The following is a 17741-nucleotide window of genomic DNA, read 5'->3' on the forward strand; positions in this document are numbered from 1 at the left end:
GTTAGGACTTCTGAAGTTAACGTAGTAGGGCTGGTTCAGGTCATTAGAACAGCGCGCTTAGCTGTCTTTACCCCCCCCCACACACACACACACCCCATAAACACGTGATTGGTCTCCTTTGAAGTTGTGCACAAAAAATTCGCAACGTCTCCTTCCCCGATGAGAAATACCGCGAAATGCTTTCCTATCAATCACTGGAGCAGCTGTTGTGTTCTTCCGTGTTTCTCTGCTTCGGATGCTGATTATACCATGGCAGGAGGGGAGCAGCATTTGAAAATGTATTGGGACTGGTGGGGCGGAAGGCAGGGAGCGGGAGACCAAGAGTAGGTGGTGCCAGAGCCCAAGGAGTGGCAGAGCCAACTAGTTCTAGTTTTGCCCCTGTTCTTTTCCCTGCTGAATTCTGTGGGCAACACTGTGACCAAGGAGGAGGCTGAGGTTGACAGGCAGTGCTGTTTCCTGGACTCATTGTAATTAAGAAGGCAGGTGGGTAGTTGAGGACTGACTGATGTCTGACTGAGGTTGGTGGGGCGTTATCCTAGTAGTGGAACAGTCTCCACTGAGCTTTGGGGTGTATTCAGTTTTACAGTGTCCCTTCATCGGACTAATTCTGCACATCATGCTCAGCTTGGCTCTGTGCTTTAAACTGCAAATGTATTTGCTGTGGCTAAACTGCTGTTGTGTACACAGATACATTTAAAGTGCATTCCTCTCCCACCCCCCCAAAAAAAGAATCCTAGGAAGTGTAGTTTATCCCTCACAGAACTATAGTTCCTAGCACCCTTAACAAACTACAGTTCACATGATTCTTGGGAGAGGGGATGTGCTTTAAATGTATGGTGATTCCTGCACCCATAAACTTGAGTCTTTAAAAGTCAGCGAAGAAAACTAGCTCAATGCAACATAGGTATACAGATGGTTAGAGAAGCAGTTGCTGCCCATATTCAGGGCAGGAAAGACCAATCTAACAGTATTGTACCCACAATAATAAATGAAATGAAGCTACCCTCATATAACTTGCCACCCTGGGCTCCTACGGGGAGGAAGGGCAGGATATATATCTAATAAATAAATAAAAATAATAACTTTTTAGCCTAATTTCATATATTGGTTTGTGTCTAAACCTGTTGAAATTAGTAGGCTTAAATCAGCCTAACTGTACATGGTATTGCAGTCATAATGGATTAAGAGTGTAGACTGCATATGCTAATTACTTTGTAATACATGAAAGGAATATATATACCTGTTCTTCCAGTTTGTACATATGGCAGAGAGTCAGAGTCAAACACACTCAGGCATATATACAGTGGAACGGGGATATGTTATATGTGTTACGCAGTGTTATTGGACCTTGGGTACCCAGATGTTATTGTTCTATACTACAACTTTTATAAGCCTCAATCAGCTTAGCCAATGATCAGGGATGATGGGAATTAAAGTCTAACAAAATCTGGGGAACCATAATCCATAAGCTGTGAAGTGACCTTCTGAAGTAGTAAACATGAAAAGAATGCTGAAATGCAGTTTCTGAATTAACAAAGAAGCAAGGGTATACAGACACATACTGCAGATGAGCATATCCATCTGCCAAATGTGTTTTCCTGGTGTTTACATTATTTAGTTATTACATTTTTATCCCATCTTTCCTCCAATAAACTCAGAGTTGCATACATAGTTCTTCGCCTCCCTATTTATACAATGACCGGCCCAACATCATCCAGTGAGCTACATGGCTGAGTAGAGATTTGAACTCTGGCCTCCTAGGTCCTAGTCCTGCACTCATGCCGCCTTTTCCAACCTTTGGGTCCCAAGATGATGATGAACTACAACTCCCATCAGCCCCAGCCAGCATGGCCAATGGTCAGAAATGATTGGAATTATAGTCCACCAACATCTGGGGACCCAAAGGTTGGGAAAGGCTGCACTACAGCATTTCTACCCCATGCTTTGCCTGGAAAATCTTCCGGAGAGGCTTACAAATAATTAAGAACAACACAGTCCCTGCCCTCAGGTTTATATTCTAAAAAGACATGATACAAAAGAGAAAAGGGATGGCAAGAGGAAAATTAATTATGGTGCAATGATATACATGCCTACTGAAAGTAAGCCAGGTGAGTAAGTACAGGATTACACCCTCAGGCACTAAATGGGATACACTTGAACCTTTGGAAACATAGTACAATTCAAAATGCATATGAGGACAATACCTTTGGTAGGCCAATCAAAAAGTGTGCAAACGTTTGAGTTCCCAGAATTCTTCATGCTGTGGCACCCCCATTTCTCTTAAAGCATTCCATAGTTTTTCGTGATCTAAACAATCAAACGCTTTGCTATGATCTATAAAGCACAGGGTGATTTTCTTCTGAAATTCCTTGGTCCATTCCATTATCCAACAAATTCATTTATTTATTTATTTTGTTGCATTTATATACCGCCCATAGCAAGTAGCTCTCAGGGCGGTAAACATAATAGGATAAAATACATACATCATCATAATAAAATCACAAAACATATAAGACACAATGAAAACAAAATACAATTAAACAAAATATAAGATGATAAAAGGATTAGTATTACAAGATTAAAAAGATTAAAATGATTAAAATGCCTGGGAGCATAAGAAGGTCTTTACCTGGCGCCGGAAAGATAATAATGTAGGCGCCAGGCGTACCTCTTCGGGGAGGCTATTCCACAACTCGGGGGCCACCACAGAAAAGGCCCTAGATCTAGTAACCACCCTCCGGGCTTCACGATGGGTTGGTACCCGGAGGAGGGCCTTAGATGCTGAACGAAGTGAGCGGGTAGGTTCATAGCGGGAGAAGCGTTCCACCAGGTATTGCGGTCCCACGCCATGTAAGGCTTTATAGGTCATAACCAGCACCTTGAATCTCGCCCGGAAGCAAATAGGTAGCCAGTGCAGGCGAGCCAGAACAGGAGTTATGTGCGAAGACCGACTGGTCCTCGTCAATAGTCTAGCTGCCGCATTCTGCACTAGCTGAAGCTTCCAAACTGTCTTCAAGGGCAGCCCTATGTAGAGCGCATTACAGTAATCCAATCTCGAAGTTACCAGAGCATGAACAACTGAGGTGAGGTCATCGCCATCCAGATAGGGGCGTAGTTGGGCTACCAAATGGAGATGGTAAAACGCGTTCCATGCCACCGAGGCCACTTGAGCCTCAAGAGACAAGGAAGGGTCAAAAAGGACCCCCAAACTACGGACCTGTTCTTTCAGGGGGAGTGTAACCCCATCCAGAACAGGATGCACATCCACCATCTGAGCGGGGAAGGCGTTCACCAACAGTGTCTCAGTCTTGTCTGGATTGAGTCTCAGTTTATTAGCTCTCATCCAGTCCATTATCGTGGTCAGGCAACAGTTCAGCACATCAACAGACTCACCTGAAGAAGATGAAAAGGAGAAATAGAGTTGCGTGTCATCAGCATACTGATGACAATGCACTCCAAAACTCCTGATGACCGCACCCAGAGGCTTCATGTAGATGTTAAAAAGCATGGGGGACAAAACCGACCCCTGAGGGACTCCACAATGGAGAGTCCAGGGTGTCGAGTAATGTTCCCCAAGCACTACCTTCTGGCGACGATCCGCGAAGTAGGAGCGGAACCACTGCCAAGCAGTACCCCCAACTCCCAACTCCGCGAGTCTCCCCAGAAGGATACCATGGTCAATGGTATCAAACGCCGCTGAGAGATCAAGGAGAATCAACAAAGTCACACTCCCCCTGTCCCTCTCCCGACAAAGGTCATCATACAGGGCGACCAAGGCTGTTTCAGTGCCGAAACCAGGCCTAAAACCGGATTGAAACGGATCCAGATAATTGGTTTCATCCAAGAGCACCTGGAGCTGGTTAGCAACCACCCGCTCCAAAACCTTGCCCAAAAAGGGGACATTCGCCACCGGTCTGTAGTTGTTCAAATTATCTGGGTCCAGGGAAGGTTCCTTTAAAAGAGGTGTCACTATTGCCTCCTTGAGGCTACTAGGGACTACTCCCTCTCTCAAGGAGGCATTAACCACTTCCTTGGCCCAGCCGGTGGTTCCAGCCCTGCTAGCTTTCACTAGCCAAGATGGGCAAGGATCCAGAACAGACGTGGTTCCCGGACCATTCCAAGCACCTTGTCCACTTCCTCGAGCTGCACCAACTGAAACTCATCCAATAATAAAGGACAAGGCCGTGCTCCGGACACTTCACTGGATTCATCTGTCACAACGTCGGAGTCTAAGTCCCTACGGATGCAAGCAATCTTATTTTGAAAGTGTCCAGCAATTTCGTTGCAGCGGGCTTCAGATGTTTCTATAATATCGTGAGGGCCAGAGTGTAAAAGCCCCCGCACAACTTTAAAAAGCTCCGCTGGGCGGCATAAGGATGACCTAATAGAGGCAGCGAAATAAAGTTTTTTCGCTGTCCTTACCACTTTCATATACAACTTATTGGTGGCACTTACCAAAGCATGGTTACATTCGTTGGGAGTTCGCCTTCATCTGCACTCCAGCCTCCTCCTCTCTTGTTTCATCACTCTCAGCTCCGGGGTATACCACGGAGCTGTATGAGCTCTACATCGGAGGGGGCGCGCAGGAGCGATCGTGTCAATAGCCCGAGTCATCTCCATATTCCACACTGCGACCAGGTCCTCGACAGGAGCATCAGTCTTATCAGCCGGAAAATCTCCCAGGGCCCTCTGAAAACCAAGAGGATCCATCAGACTCTGGGAGCGGACCAACCTAATAGGTCCTCCACCTTTGCAGAGGGGAAGAGCTACTGTAAGTCTAAATCTCAACAAGCGGTGATCTGTCCATGACAATGGGGTAGATGAAAAACATCCCACCTCCAGATCACCATCTCCATGACCAGTGGCGAAGATCAAATCAAGAGTGTGTCCCGACACATGCGTTGGGCCAGTAGAAAATTGAGACAGCCCCATTGTTGTCATGGAGGCAATGAAGTCCTGAGCTGCACCAGAGAAGATAGCCTCGGCGTGGACATTGAAATCCCCCAGTACCAAAAGTCTAGGGGATCTCAATAGTACCTCCGAGACTAACTCTGTCAGCTCAGCTAAGGAAGCTGTTGGGCAGCAAGGTGGACGGTACACCAACAGTATTCCTAGTCTGTCTCCCTGGCCCAATACAAGGTGGAGACACTCCAGACCAGTCGCCGCCTGGACAGGGTGCTGTGTGAGAGAGAAAATACTCCTATAGACCACAGCAACTCCCCCTCCCCGGCCCTCAGATCTACCACAGTGCTGAACCGCATACCCGGGTGGGCAAAGCTGGGAAAGAGCAACTCCTCCCTGATCACCCACCCAGGTCTCGGTTATACATGCCAGATCGGCACTCTCCTCCAGAATTAAATCATGGACAAGGGAGGTTTTATTATGTACCGACCTGGCATTCAAGAGCAGCACGTGGAGATCCGAGAGCTGGCTGATAGGACAACCAGCAATCCTGTGGGTAAAAGGAGAACCGGAACAAGGCACAGACACAACTTGTCTGGGACGAGTTCCCCTTACCTGGCCAGTTCTCCTCCTAACACCATACCTCCCATTACCCGTCACTACGTTAATTGGGCCCCCCAAGAGTCCCCCCACGAAGGATGGAATCCTTTCTCCCAGGCACATAATAAAAATACACAAATACACATACACAAAACAATCATACAAATCATTCACACCACACTAATCCACACACACAGAACACACAGAACAACAACCACACAAATACAATTAAAAAAAAAATCCAAATCCAGCTTGGACATCTGGCATTTCTCACTCCATATATGGTAAGAGCCTTTGTTGTAGGATCTTGAGCATTACTTTACTTGCATGGGATGTTAAGGTAGTAGTTCAATAATTGCTGCATTCCCTGGGATCCCCTTTCTTTGGAATTGGGATGTATATTGAACGCTTCCAGTCTGTGGGCCATTGTTTAGTTTTCCATATTTGTTGACAAATTTTTGTCAAAATTTGGACAGATTCAGTCTCAGTAGCATGTAGCAACTCAATTGGTACTCTATCTGTTCCTGGTGATTTGTTTCTTCCAAGTGTTTTAAGAGAAGCTTCCACCTCACATTCTAAAATTTCTGGTTCTTCATCATGTGGTTCCTCCATGAATGAATGTGCATCTCTTTTATATAGTTCTTTAATGTATTGCTTCCATCTTGCTTTTATTTTATTTCGGTCAGTCAGTGTGTTCCCTGTTGATTATTCATCATCTCTACTCTTGGTTTAAATTTCCCTTTAATTTCTCTAATCTTTTGGAATAGGGCTCTTTTTCTACCTTTTCTCCCCTCTTCTATTTCTATACAATAACTATTGTAATAGTTCTCTTTGCCCTTACGTGCTAATCACTGTATTACTGCATGTACGGTTCTCTTGTCTCCTTTTCCTTTTCTTCTCTCTTTCACCATTTTAAGAGTGTGGCAGTCATCCATTGACATCTTTCTCTCTTTTTAACTAGAGGTATTGTCTTTTTGCATTCTTCCCTGATAATGTCTCTGACTCCACTCCATAGTTCTTGTTCTCTCTCAACTAAGTTTAAAGCCTCAAATTTGTTACTTATTTGATCTTTATATTCTTCTGGGATGTTATTTAAATTGTATTTTGGCATTATGATTGCTTTGTTGTTCTTCTTTAGCTTTACTCTGATTTTCGATATAACCAGTTCATGATCTATACCACAATCTGCTCCTGGTCTCGTTTTCGCAGAAAGTATGGAACTTCTCCATCTTCTGCTACCAATTATATAAACAATTTGATTGCGATAGTGACCATTTGGTGATGTCCACATGTACAGTCTTTTCGGTTGCTCAAAACATATGTTTGCAAGAAACAAATTATTGGCTTCACAGAATTCGATAAGTTTCTCTCCTGCTTCATTTCTATTTCCTAAGCCCCATTTCCCCATAATTCCTAGTTCTCTGTTCCATACTTTTGCATTCCAGTCCCCCATGATTATCAAAACATCTTGTTTTGTGATCAATTTCTTCCTGTACTTCTGTGTAAAATCTCTCCAATTCCTCTTCTGCATTTGCCATTGGAGCATGGCAAAATGGAAATAGACTGCCTTCAAATCGATCCTTACTTATGGTGACCCTATGAATAGGGATTTCATGGTAAGTGGTATTCAGAGGGGGGTTACCATTTCCTCCCTCTCCTCCCCAGCTGGCTAGGGCCTGGTCAGCTTGCCACAGCTGCACAAGCCAGCCCGTTCCTTGTCTGCAACTGCCAGCTGGGGGGCAACTGGGCTCCTTGGGACTATGCAGCTTGCCCACGGCTGCACAGGTGGCAGGGCATGTAACCCCTGAGCTACTCACTGTGGGGTTGATCTTTAGCTGGCCCTTGACACCCAGGAGACACGAGTGGGGATTTGAACTCACAGACTCTGGACTCCCAGCCAGGCTGTCCTCCCCACTGTGCTACTTCAATAATGGTTATGTTAATTGGTTTGCTGTTAAATCTCAGTGATGTAACTCGCTCAGACCTTGTGTTATAGATCTTAATTGTTTTTGCTACATCACTTCTCACTATTAAAGCAACCCCGTTTCTTCTTAATTTCTCATTTCCTGCATAAAATATTTTGTAGTTGCCTGATTGAAAATGTCCGATTCCCATCCATTTTAATTCACTCACGCAAAGTATTGTAATGTTGATACTTTCCATTTCTTGCTTGACAATTTCTAACTTTCCCTGGTTCATGCTTCTCACATTCTGTATTCCTATTATGTATGTCTTACAACTCCAGACTCGCTTTTCGCATCTGTGCACATCAGCCTCTGGGCTTCCTTTCGGCTTTCACCCATCATTATGGGCATCATTAGTCACAGCGCTACTTGTACTTGTTTATAGTTCTTCCCCAGTAGCTTGCTGAGTGCCATCTGACTTGGGGTCTCATCTTCCAGCACTATCTCATGTTGCATTTTGGATAGTCTATTCATAGGGGTTCATGGTAAGAGGTATTCAGAGGTGGTTTACCATTGCCTTCCTCTGAGTTTGGATGCATCTTAGTCTGGTGTCTCAGCTTTGACCATTCCTCCTTGGGCGCCCCTGCTAGGAGTCTAGCCTCTTGATGGCATATCAGCTTCTTTGACACTCTCAAACCTCCTCACCATGTTAAGGTGTGCATCCTAGAGGGGGAGTTGGTCATTATAAGAACAACTATATAAGAATTGGTGCCTGAGTTTGCTTTTTTCCTCTCCCCTCCCTGACCCTTTCCCCTTGTGTGTCTTTTTTTATTATCATTATTGTAAGCCTGCAAGCAGAGACTGTCTTGTATTAACTGATTGTATGTAAGCCATTCTGGGAGCCCTTTTGGCTGAAAAGTGGAATACAAATACAATAAATAAATAAATCATGTAAGGAAAGCCCTGATGGATCAGGCCATCCTGCCTGAACAGTATTCAAAAATGTCAGTGATGTACACTTGGAAATCTACATTTTGGATAATGTTTGAAGTTGGGTACTCTGCAACTCTTTATAATATGTGAATCATGAGAGCAGATTGACATGTTACTTTTCCCTACATGTGAGTGTCATATTACAGAGCTTGGAAAAGTTACTTTTTTGAACAACAACTCTCATCAGCCCAACCCAGTGGCCATGCTGCATATTCAAGTCTAAAGAAGCATGTATGAAATAACTTGGATAGTCCTATGGATAGGCCAGTGTGAATATTAAATTGGAAATAGGATTTGTCAGATAAAGAGGTAATTGTACCTCTGCATATCTACAAAACAGTTAACATATCAGTAGAAGACATATGCTTGAAGGCCATTTCTGGAGAAAACCTGTCACAGCTTGCTTATGAAAGAATGGGCCTTAAAAGCAAATTGTCCAACAAGCAAATTTTAATTCATAATGAAACTTTAATTCAGTTGAAAAGTAATGCACCTTTTTCTTAAATCTAAATAGAAGAACTAATGAATAAAAGGAAATAGTAATATGAAAGTGTGAGATCAATTTCTACCACAGTATAAAAGCTATAGCATGCTACAGCAGGCAAAAAATGAATATTTCTTTTGAATGAGAGAAATATACTTCCCCCCCACAAAGCATCTTTCAGCTCTGGAAGGCATCACTGAAATTTTACTTAAGCAGATTTTAGAGAGATAAATGCATGAATGAATGAATACCTCTCAATATTAAGATGAGATTTATTTCTTCACATTCTCATGAAAATATCCCTTCTGCCCCCCACAGCAACCTCTTTTGTTTTCAGATGAGCTATTTATGCAGTATAAGCAATGATACTTCTAACAAAGGCCCTGAGGAAATTAGTAAGTCAGTCGGTCTCTCTTCTCTAGAGTTACCGGAATCATCAATAATTCAGCAAACGTTCTGTTTAATATAGCATTTAGGTAATTGGGTACAGTCAGCTAAAAGAAACAGCCTTGAACATGTTGAAAATCACTACAGTTCTGGCTGTAGAAAGATTCCACAACAATGTTTTAGAGAGCTTCTACCTCAACTAAATCACAGATTTTCAGAAGTGTACTTTAAAATCTGAATGTCATTGGTACAAAGAATGATTGACCAGTGTGCAGGATCTCATCATGTTTACACTACAGTTTGTAGAGATCCTAAAATAGCTGACTCTGCTGAGACAAGGTAGACTGACTAATAAGATTCTGTTGGAGAATTCTTCTCCTTTGGGATCTTTTGCTGGAGGTCCTTTAAGTAATCAATGACACAGGCTTAACGCAAAAAGGTAGGCCTTTATTTCTACAAGCATATGCAGGGTCAATTACAACATGTGACAGTAATTAACCAATCCCCCAAGTTCTTCCCCATGTAACATAACAGTTTCTTCCCTCTTGAAATATTTCCAACCAACCAGATAGCTTTATTAAAAGGAATTCATGGATATTCATAGTTTTACAGATACCTCCCATCCCATTATGTTCATGTCTTCTTAGATTGATGTCAATCTGACCCCTTGACTGATATTACCCCTATTCTACTGTCATAGTTACTGATGATTCTGTACTTATACATTCCATTCCCATCATGGCTTCTGATCAGCCAAGCTGGCCTGGGACATCTCTAGGACATAACAGCCTGTACTTTAGACAATACCATGATGCAAAGCCAATTTTGGTTCCTCTTAGAGGACTGGAAGTCCTATATAAAATTCCACTTATAATTTATACTGCTATAGAAAAAGATTAATTTTAAATCACCATATTATAACTGAAAGCCACATAATATAAAGAATATAGTATAAAGAATGATTAGGGAACACAGTAAAGGGAAAAGGGTAAATCTGAGCCAGCCACTCTCCATCAAACACAGAGGGATGCAGGCTCTATAGTATGCGAGATCAGAAGCCTCGTTTTCCAAGATCACATAGTAAAAGTATATTAATCAAGAGATTGTACACTTTGTTTGGGACAGAATTCTCATTAAGGGTAGTCGCTCACAGTGAGGTGAACGTGACCCTTGCCAGTTAACTGATTTTCATTCCCAAGCTTCTAAGATAATATGATCCTCTGGATATATTTCTTAAAAATATATATTCATATAAAGCAAACATATAAACAAAAGGATATATGAATTCTCCATAATCTTAACTAAAATCTTCATTTTTACCATAGGAAATCTTAACTCGCTTCCCCGGAAAATTGCTTTTCCCTACTAAGCATGCATGCTTGTTCATCCACAATACATCATCAATCATAAATTAAACATACACCCAGGCCTACCCACTTCCCATGAGTTGTGAACTTCAAGCTGAATGTTCTTTTTCTTATGATCCCAAAACCTGTGGCCTTTGGTTAATTTTATTATATATTTGTATGTATGAATTATAGAAAAAAACCATTTTTTCTCCATCAATTCTTCTAACAAAGAATGGGCAGAGAAAAGTGCATTTAAACCCACTGAAGTAAGCGGGCTTCAGCATTTGTAACTTGTTGGACTATGGTAAAATCCAGTACAGTGCATGAAGCAAGTCTTGTATTTCACAACTTGATTGGTAGCCATAGCAAGTGACAAGGACTTCAGCAGAGATGAGTGAGTGACTCTTAAAAACCTATGACTTGTCTGGCTGAGTGATTCAACTGGGATCTAGCCTGTCACTATTCTGTTCTGCATCCTGGGCATCTTCTTGTGCCCGATCCAACATCCAACAAGTGGTAGCAGAGGATGGTTACAAGGCACTGACGGATGTCCGAAGAAAAGACAAAAGAAAAGTAAAGAGGACAGGCGTGTGAAGAACAATAGACGGCGAAACTGAAAGCTGAGCTGAAAGCTGTGAGAGAGCCGTGGGAAAACTGACTGAAGGACGGAGGTGAGAAGCTCTAATTACAAAGGCGGTGAACTGTGAAAAGTGAAAGTATGTCTGTTACGTTATCAGCCGGGATTCCCTTGGAAAGGCTGACAGGGAAAAATTATGGCAGTTGGAAACAGAGAATGCAGGCTTTTCTAGTGAAAGAAGGCGTTTGGCAAGCCATCGCAGATGACCCACCCGCCGTGGTGCCAGTTCCAGCGGATTGGAGAAGGCTGGATGAAAGGGCAAAGGCGTTAATTGTTCTTGCTACTGATGATTCGCAACTACTGCACGTGCATGACGCAGTAACAGAAAAGGAAACTTGGGAAACTTTGAAAAATATTCATGTGAAAAAGACTGCTAGTAGTAAAATATATCTTGCCAGAAGATTATATCAGATGCGCTTATCTGAAAATACAACAATGTCAGAGCACTTATTGGAGATGAATAGACTATTTGCTGAATTAGCAGAACGTGACGTGGAACATTCTCAAATGCAAAAAGTCTATATCGTGTTATCATCTCTGGATTCAAGTTATGACGCTCTTGTGAGTTCGATGGAAGCGATGCAAGATGCTAATCTGACCACGGATTACATAGAAGGCAAACTTTTACAAGAGTATCAAAGAAGGCAAGAAATGGCAAAGCAGGAAAAGACAGACTAAACACGTGGAAAAGCAGAACAACAAAGCAGCGGAGGAGAGACTGTATGGACAAAAGGCATGTTATTTTTGTGGTTCCAGGCAACATCTTCAAAAGAATTGTGAAGCAAGAAGAAGAGAAAGAGGAAGAAAACCATGTGTACAGGTGATCTATGCTAGTAAGAATAAGCAATGTATTAACAATGAGCAGGGAAATAAATGTAATGATGTATGGGCTCTTGACTGTGGGGCTACAAAAAGCATAATCAAAGATAAATCAATGTTTCACACATTTTGTGACATAGAGGCTCATGTGATAATGGGTGATGGAACTAAGAAACTGATCAAAGGTAGGGGCACAGTGAAATTAGCAGGTTTCAATACCATTATGACAGACGTGCTTTATGTTCCAGACGTTGAAAGTAACATAATGTCAGTTTCTAAACTCAATGAAATGGGGTTCAATGTGTTGTTTCAAAGGGGCTCATGTCTAGTCATAAAAGGGAACAAAATATTCATGAAAGGGATAGTAAAGAACTCATTGTTCTACCTACACTTGAAACAAACAAATCATGTGCTTGTGTGCCAATGAGAAACCCCACAATAATTGTGTACATTTATGGCACAGAAAATTGGGACATATAGGATATAAAAATGTAGTGAAAACAACTGAGAACAGTAATGATATTACATTGAGAAACTGTGGTAAATATGTAGACTGCAATGTGTGTCAACAAACCAAAGCAATTGTGGCAGCAAAGAACACAGAAGCCATGCCTAGTACAAACGCTCCTTATCAGTTAATACACATGGATTTAGTGGGGCCATTACAACCAACGCAGGGGGGTGCAAGATATTTCCTGACTATAGTAGATGATTTTTCGAGATACTGCACTGTTTATTTACTGAAAGCTAAAAGCGAAGCTGCAGAGAAACTGAAACGGTTTATAACAAAGATTGAAGTGCAGTTTGGTATTAAGATACAGCGAATGAGATCAGACCAAGGGGGAGAGTTCACAGGACACTCGTTAACTGAATACCTAGATAAAAGAGGAATTAAACAGGAGTTAACAGCCCCATTTACACCACATCAGAACGGAGTAGCTGAACGCTGGAACAGGTTGCTTCAGGACTCAATGAGAGCAATGTTGTGTGATACTTCATTGAACAATGGTTTTTGGGGAGAGTGTGTTCTTTATGCAGCGTACATTCAGAACAGAGTATTCCATGAGGCCATTGGAATGTCTCCTTATGAGAAATTGTATGAAAGAAAACCCAGGTTACAACATTTGATTTGATTTGGTGCAGCATGCTGGGTGCACGTTCATAAAGGTAAAAGGTCAGGGAAGCTGCAAAAGAGAGCAGAAAAAGGGTTCATGCTAGGATTTGAAAATGCATACTACAGGGTATGGATGCCAAAACAAAGGTCTGTAGTTTTAAGCAGAAGTGTGCAAGCAGTAGAGCAGGATTGGGAAGAGAAAACATATGTAGATCTGGGACACACTGATGAGAGTAATGCACAAGCACAGGCAGACACAATGCCAATAAAACAAGAAGAAAAAGAGAGCAGTAGTGAAACTGACTCAAGCACTTCCAGCTCTGATAGAGAAACTGAGGAAAAACCAGACACAGAGGAAATAAAACCACGTAGGTCAGAAAGAACAACCAAAGGAATTCCACCAGTAAGATTTAGGATAAACTCCATAAAAGGTCTAGATTTTAGTAACTGGAAAAAATGGGATGATGGATTTCATGAGTGAAATTTCATGAGAAAAATGCAGAAATGAATGTAATAAAAGGTGATGCTGAATAAAATGAAATATAACTGATGTTGATATAAACTGAAAAAAATGTATCATGTGGAGGAAAATGATGATGCAAATGTAAATATGACATGTAGCATGTAACACACGAAAAAGTACAAATGTAATGTAATGCTAAAGGTTTAGGCTATGGAAAAATAGGTGGGGGATGTTGGCAAAGAAAGAGTGCCTGAGTGTATTTTTCCACAGCAGAGTTACAAGGCCAAGAAGCTCAGAGTGCGTGCCAATCCCAAGGACATGTTACCAGGCAACCGTGGCTCTTGCAGCTGGCCTTATCTATAAGACTGTGCAGAGCAGCCATTCTAGTGTGGGGGAAAAGAGAAAGTAGTTTGTTAGTAGAGAGAAAGAGCTTGTAATTGTATCCTGAAACTTTTCATGTCAGTAAAGTGACTCTTAAAAACCTATGACTTGTCTGGCTGAGTGATTCAACTGGGATCTAGCCTGTCACTATTCTGTTCTGCATCCTGGGCATCTTCTTGTGCCCGATCCAACATCCAACATGTTCTGCTGGAAGAAAGTCTGACTGCTTCTTCTCTCCTCTACTAGCCTTCTTGGCTTCTATCTCTCCTTGGCCAACCCACTTGATTTACCTGGAAACTGCAATGGAAGGGAAGTCCCTCCATGACCAGCACAGAAACACAGCAAACTAGGAAAGGAGAGAAGGCTTTGTAGAAGGTTCTTTTCTTCTTGGCCAGCATAGAAATGCAGGCTACTAGCCTCCTAGCAGGCTAGTAAACTTTGCAGGCTACTAACGTTTATAGGGTTATTTTTAATGATGCACAAAACAAATATACTGTTACAGGATTGGGGAGCTGGTCTGGATGATGTCTTTGGGTCTCCCAGCCTGTCATTTTGAATCTGTAAAGATGGAATTGTAATAAAGGTATACCAGTCAAGCCAGTTTCTTTAGGTGAATGAATCAAGTACCCGATCTACATAACTAAAAACTTGGCCAAGACAAGATTGCCCGAGGAATGAGAGTGACCCTCCCCCAGGTAGTTTGTGTGTGTGTGTTAGTCTGAGGTGAAGCAGGAAAGACACAGCTCTCTGTGCTGAACCCAGGCTATGGCTTAGAAGACTGCCTAGAAGCTTAATGGGGAAGAAAGATCTGTGGAAGCGTTACTACTGTGAGCCCTCCATCTTACTCCTCAGGTTGTATATATATGTGTGTCTGCATCTGTGTTGGAATTGCTTTTTAATATGTTCTTAAACTTTCTTTTTTAAATGTTTTTAATCTTAGATGTTTTGATAGCTTTTTTAAGTAATGTTTTTGAAGATGTTTTGTTTTAATGTGTTTTAAAGTTTGTTTTTATGATGATTTCATGTTTTAGTGCTTTTGTTTGCCGCCCTGGGCTCCTGCTGGGAGGAAGGGTGGGATACAACAACAACACCAACAACAAACAACCACATATTCTAAAGACACCACAAGTCTCCACTGACACTCATTACCCTGGGAAACCAAACTCTGGGTAAGCACAGGAACCCCTGGAAGTCTTGCACTGCTCGGAGATTGGAGTGCATGCAACAATAGAAAATAAAATTAATGACTGATAGTACTGACTACAAAGCTTTTTTTGGTAAAAAATATATATATATATAACTTCATAAACATGCTGTGGGTGCTAGCACAAAATGGTTCTCATGGGCAGCAAAAAAAGAGGAGGTGGTACTCCATATTGGTGAATACTGTCACCAAAAAAGCACTGTTTGTAGTTATGCATGCAGGGTAATCTCTAAACGAGCAAGAAGTTGCTAGATAATAAATCACAGTATGGTTGGTCTGTCTTAATTAAAAGATTTTGTGCCCCACTCTATTGGGCCAAAGCCTCAGAGCAGTTCAGTTGGTGCCCAGTATTTTTTTTTAAAGCAGCTATATACTTAATAACAATGTTATTACTTATATCCATTCAGTCCACACGTACTTGCAGTTCTGCCTAATCCCCATTGCTAGTTCTGAAAACTACTTGAGCTCCATCATAAACCAAAATCACTAAACTGCTGTAACACACCATTAAGTGATAACCATTTCTCTGCTCCTTTTCCTCCTTTCCATAATCTGCCTCGTTTCCTATCCCCAAGTGCTGTAACCAATTCTGAACAGTGGTAATACGGTGGAATAAAAATTCAAACATCTATAGAATGAGAAGTTGCTTTTTAATGTTCTTTTTATATTTCAAGACCTTCTTGACTAAAAAATAAGTAATTGACTGTTATACACTGAGCATTTTACAGCAATGCTTTAACCTTCCATAAATAATGCTGAGATTCCCATTTTCAAATAAATCTTACAGTTAAGGTATTATTAATTTAAGTGTGCCCAAATCATTAGCTTGGTTTGAATTTCCACATCAGTATTTGTTCCCATACCCACATATTTCATATTTCTTTGGAATATAGAATGAAAACATTACAGATCCATGGGGCAATTTCCATCTATTGGTCAAAGGAAATGTAATCAACATCTCCAGTGAATATTTATTTCCTCTCTTCTGTGCTGTACAAATGCAGGTTGCAGTCTACAGCCAATTTACTTGTGGACAAATCCTGTTTATATTAAGCTCACCAGCAAACAATAGGGGTTATTGTAGCAGAATTGCAATACATTACCCTTTTGGCCAGAAGAATCAGTGAGGCCAATGAAAATACTTCCAGGTAAGTTAGCTTTCTACTGCCTGAAGAGTAGATAAATACCAGTTGTTAACACTTAGAAAATCAATAGCCAACTCTTTTTTTTGTACACATGACACAGTCAAAGTGTGTCAAAATGGGTGTTGCACTTAATTCCTGTGGTAAGATGCATGGCAGCCTTAAACATATGTTCTAACTTTACAAGATAGGGCCCTTACAAGATAAAGATAGTACTGGAACAAGACCAGAATACCAATTAAGCAGTACTCCCAAACTTTAAGTGAATTGGTTTCAATAGTACTTTGCTGCAAGCAGGGCTGTGGAGTCGATACGCCAAACCTTCGACTCCAACTCCGACTCCTCTATTTTTCCACTATCCGACTCCAACTCCTCTATTTTTCTACTGTCCGACTCCGACTCCACCCAAAATTGCTTCTTGTCAATCCAAATTTATTTGGAAGTCAGAGTCGGTACATTTCTACGGACTCCACCCAAAATTGCTCCCGACTCCGACTCCAACTCCACCCAAAATTGCTCCTGACTCCACAACTCCGACTCCACAGCCCTGGCTGCAACTAACTGTTATCTGGATTGGGGACAGAAAATACTGGGATTAGTTGGAAGGTCAGTGATACCCAATTAATTTCAGTGGATCTACTCCAAGTATAGCTTAGTGGGCTATCACCCTTTACCTGAAGTAGGTCAAAATGATTCAAACAGGGCAGCACTGACATTAATATGAGAGCCAGAGTGGTGTAGTGGTTAGAGTATTGGACTAGGACTTGGAAGACCAGGTTTCAAATCACCACTCAGCCATGAAGCTTGCTAAGTCACCATGAGCCAGTCACAGTCTCTCAGCCTAACCTACCTCACAGGGAGGTTGTGAGGATATAAGGAAGAGGGAGGAGAGCCACATATGCCACCTTGAGCTTCTTGGAGGAAAGGTGGGATATGAAGATGATATGCTTTTGTCAACATTTTGGAGTGGCAAGAAATATGGAACAAGGTACAATTTTCTCAGCTAATTGCAATTACCTGGAATTCTATGCCCATCCAAATGGGCCCTAAGAGGGAATGTTGAGAATAGTTGCATTTTATGTATGAAACTTTTCAAGAAGGGAAGTTTTCCTCATAAAATTTCAGCATATTTGTTTTGGCGTGACCTTGCTAGCAGAATTTATTATGACATTACATTCAAAGCCTTAGATACAAACAGTTTAATCCCCAAGGACCCTATACCAGTTTTGCTCTATTGATTAGATGGCAGGTATGCCGGAGAAGCCGTGCAGTCAGTGCATATTCCCTCCACATGGCTAACTATGTAACTTCCATGATGTGTCTAGCAATGTGAAACCTTGGGACTGTTCCAAAATGTGAATC

This window comes from Rhineura floridana, chromosome 6 (genome assembly GCF_030035675.1).
Source record: "Rhineura floridana isolate rRhiFlo1 chromosome 6, rRhiFlo1.hap2, whole genome shotgun sequence".
In the NCBI taxonomy this organism is placed as follows: Eukaryota; Metazoa; Chordata; class Lepidosauria; order Squamata; family Rhineuridae; genus Rhineura; species Rhineura floridana.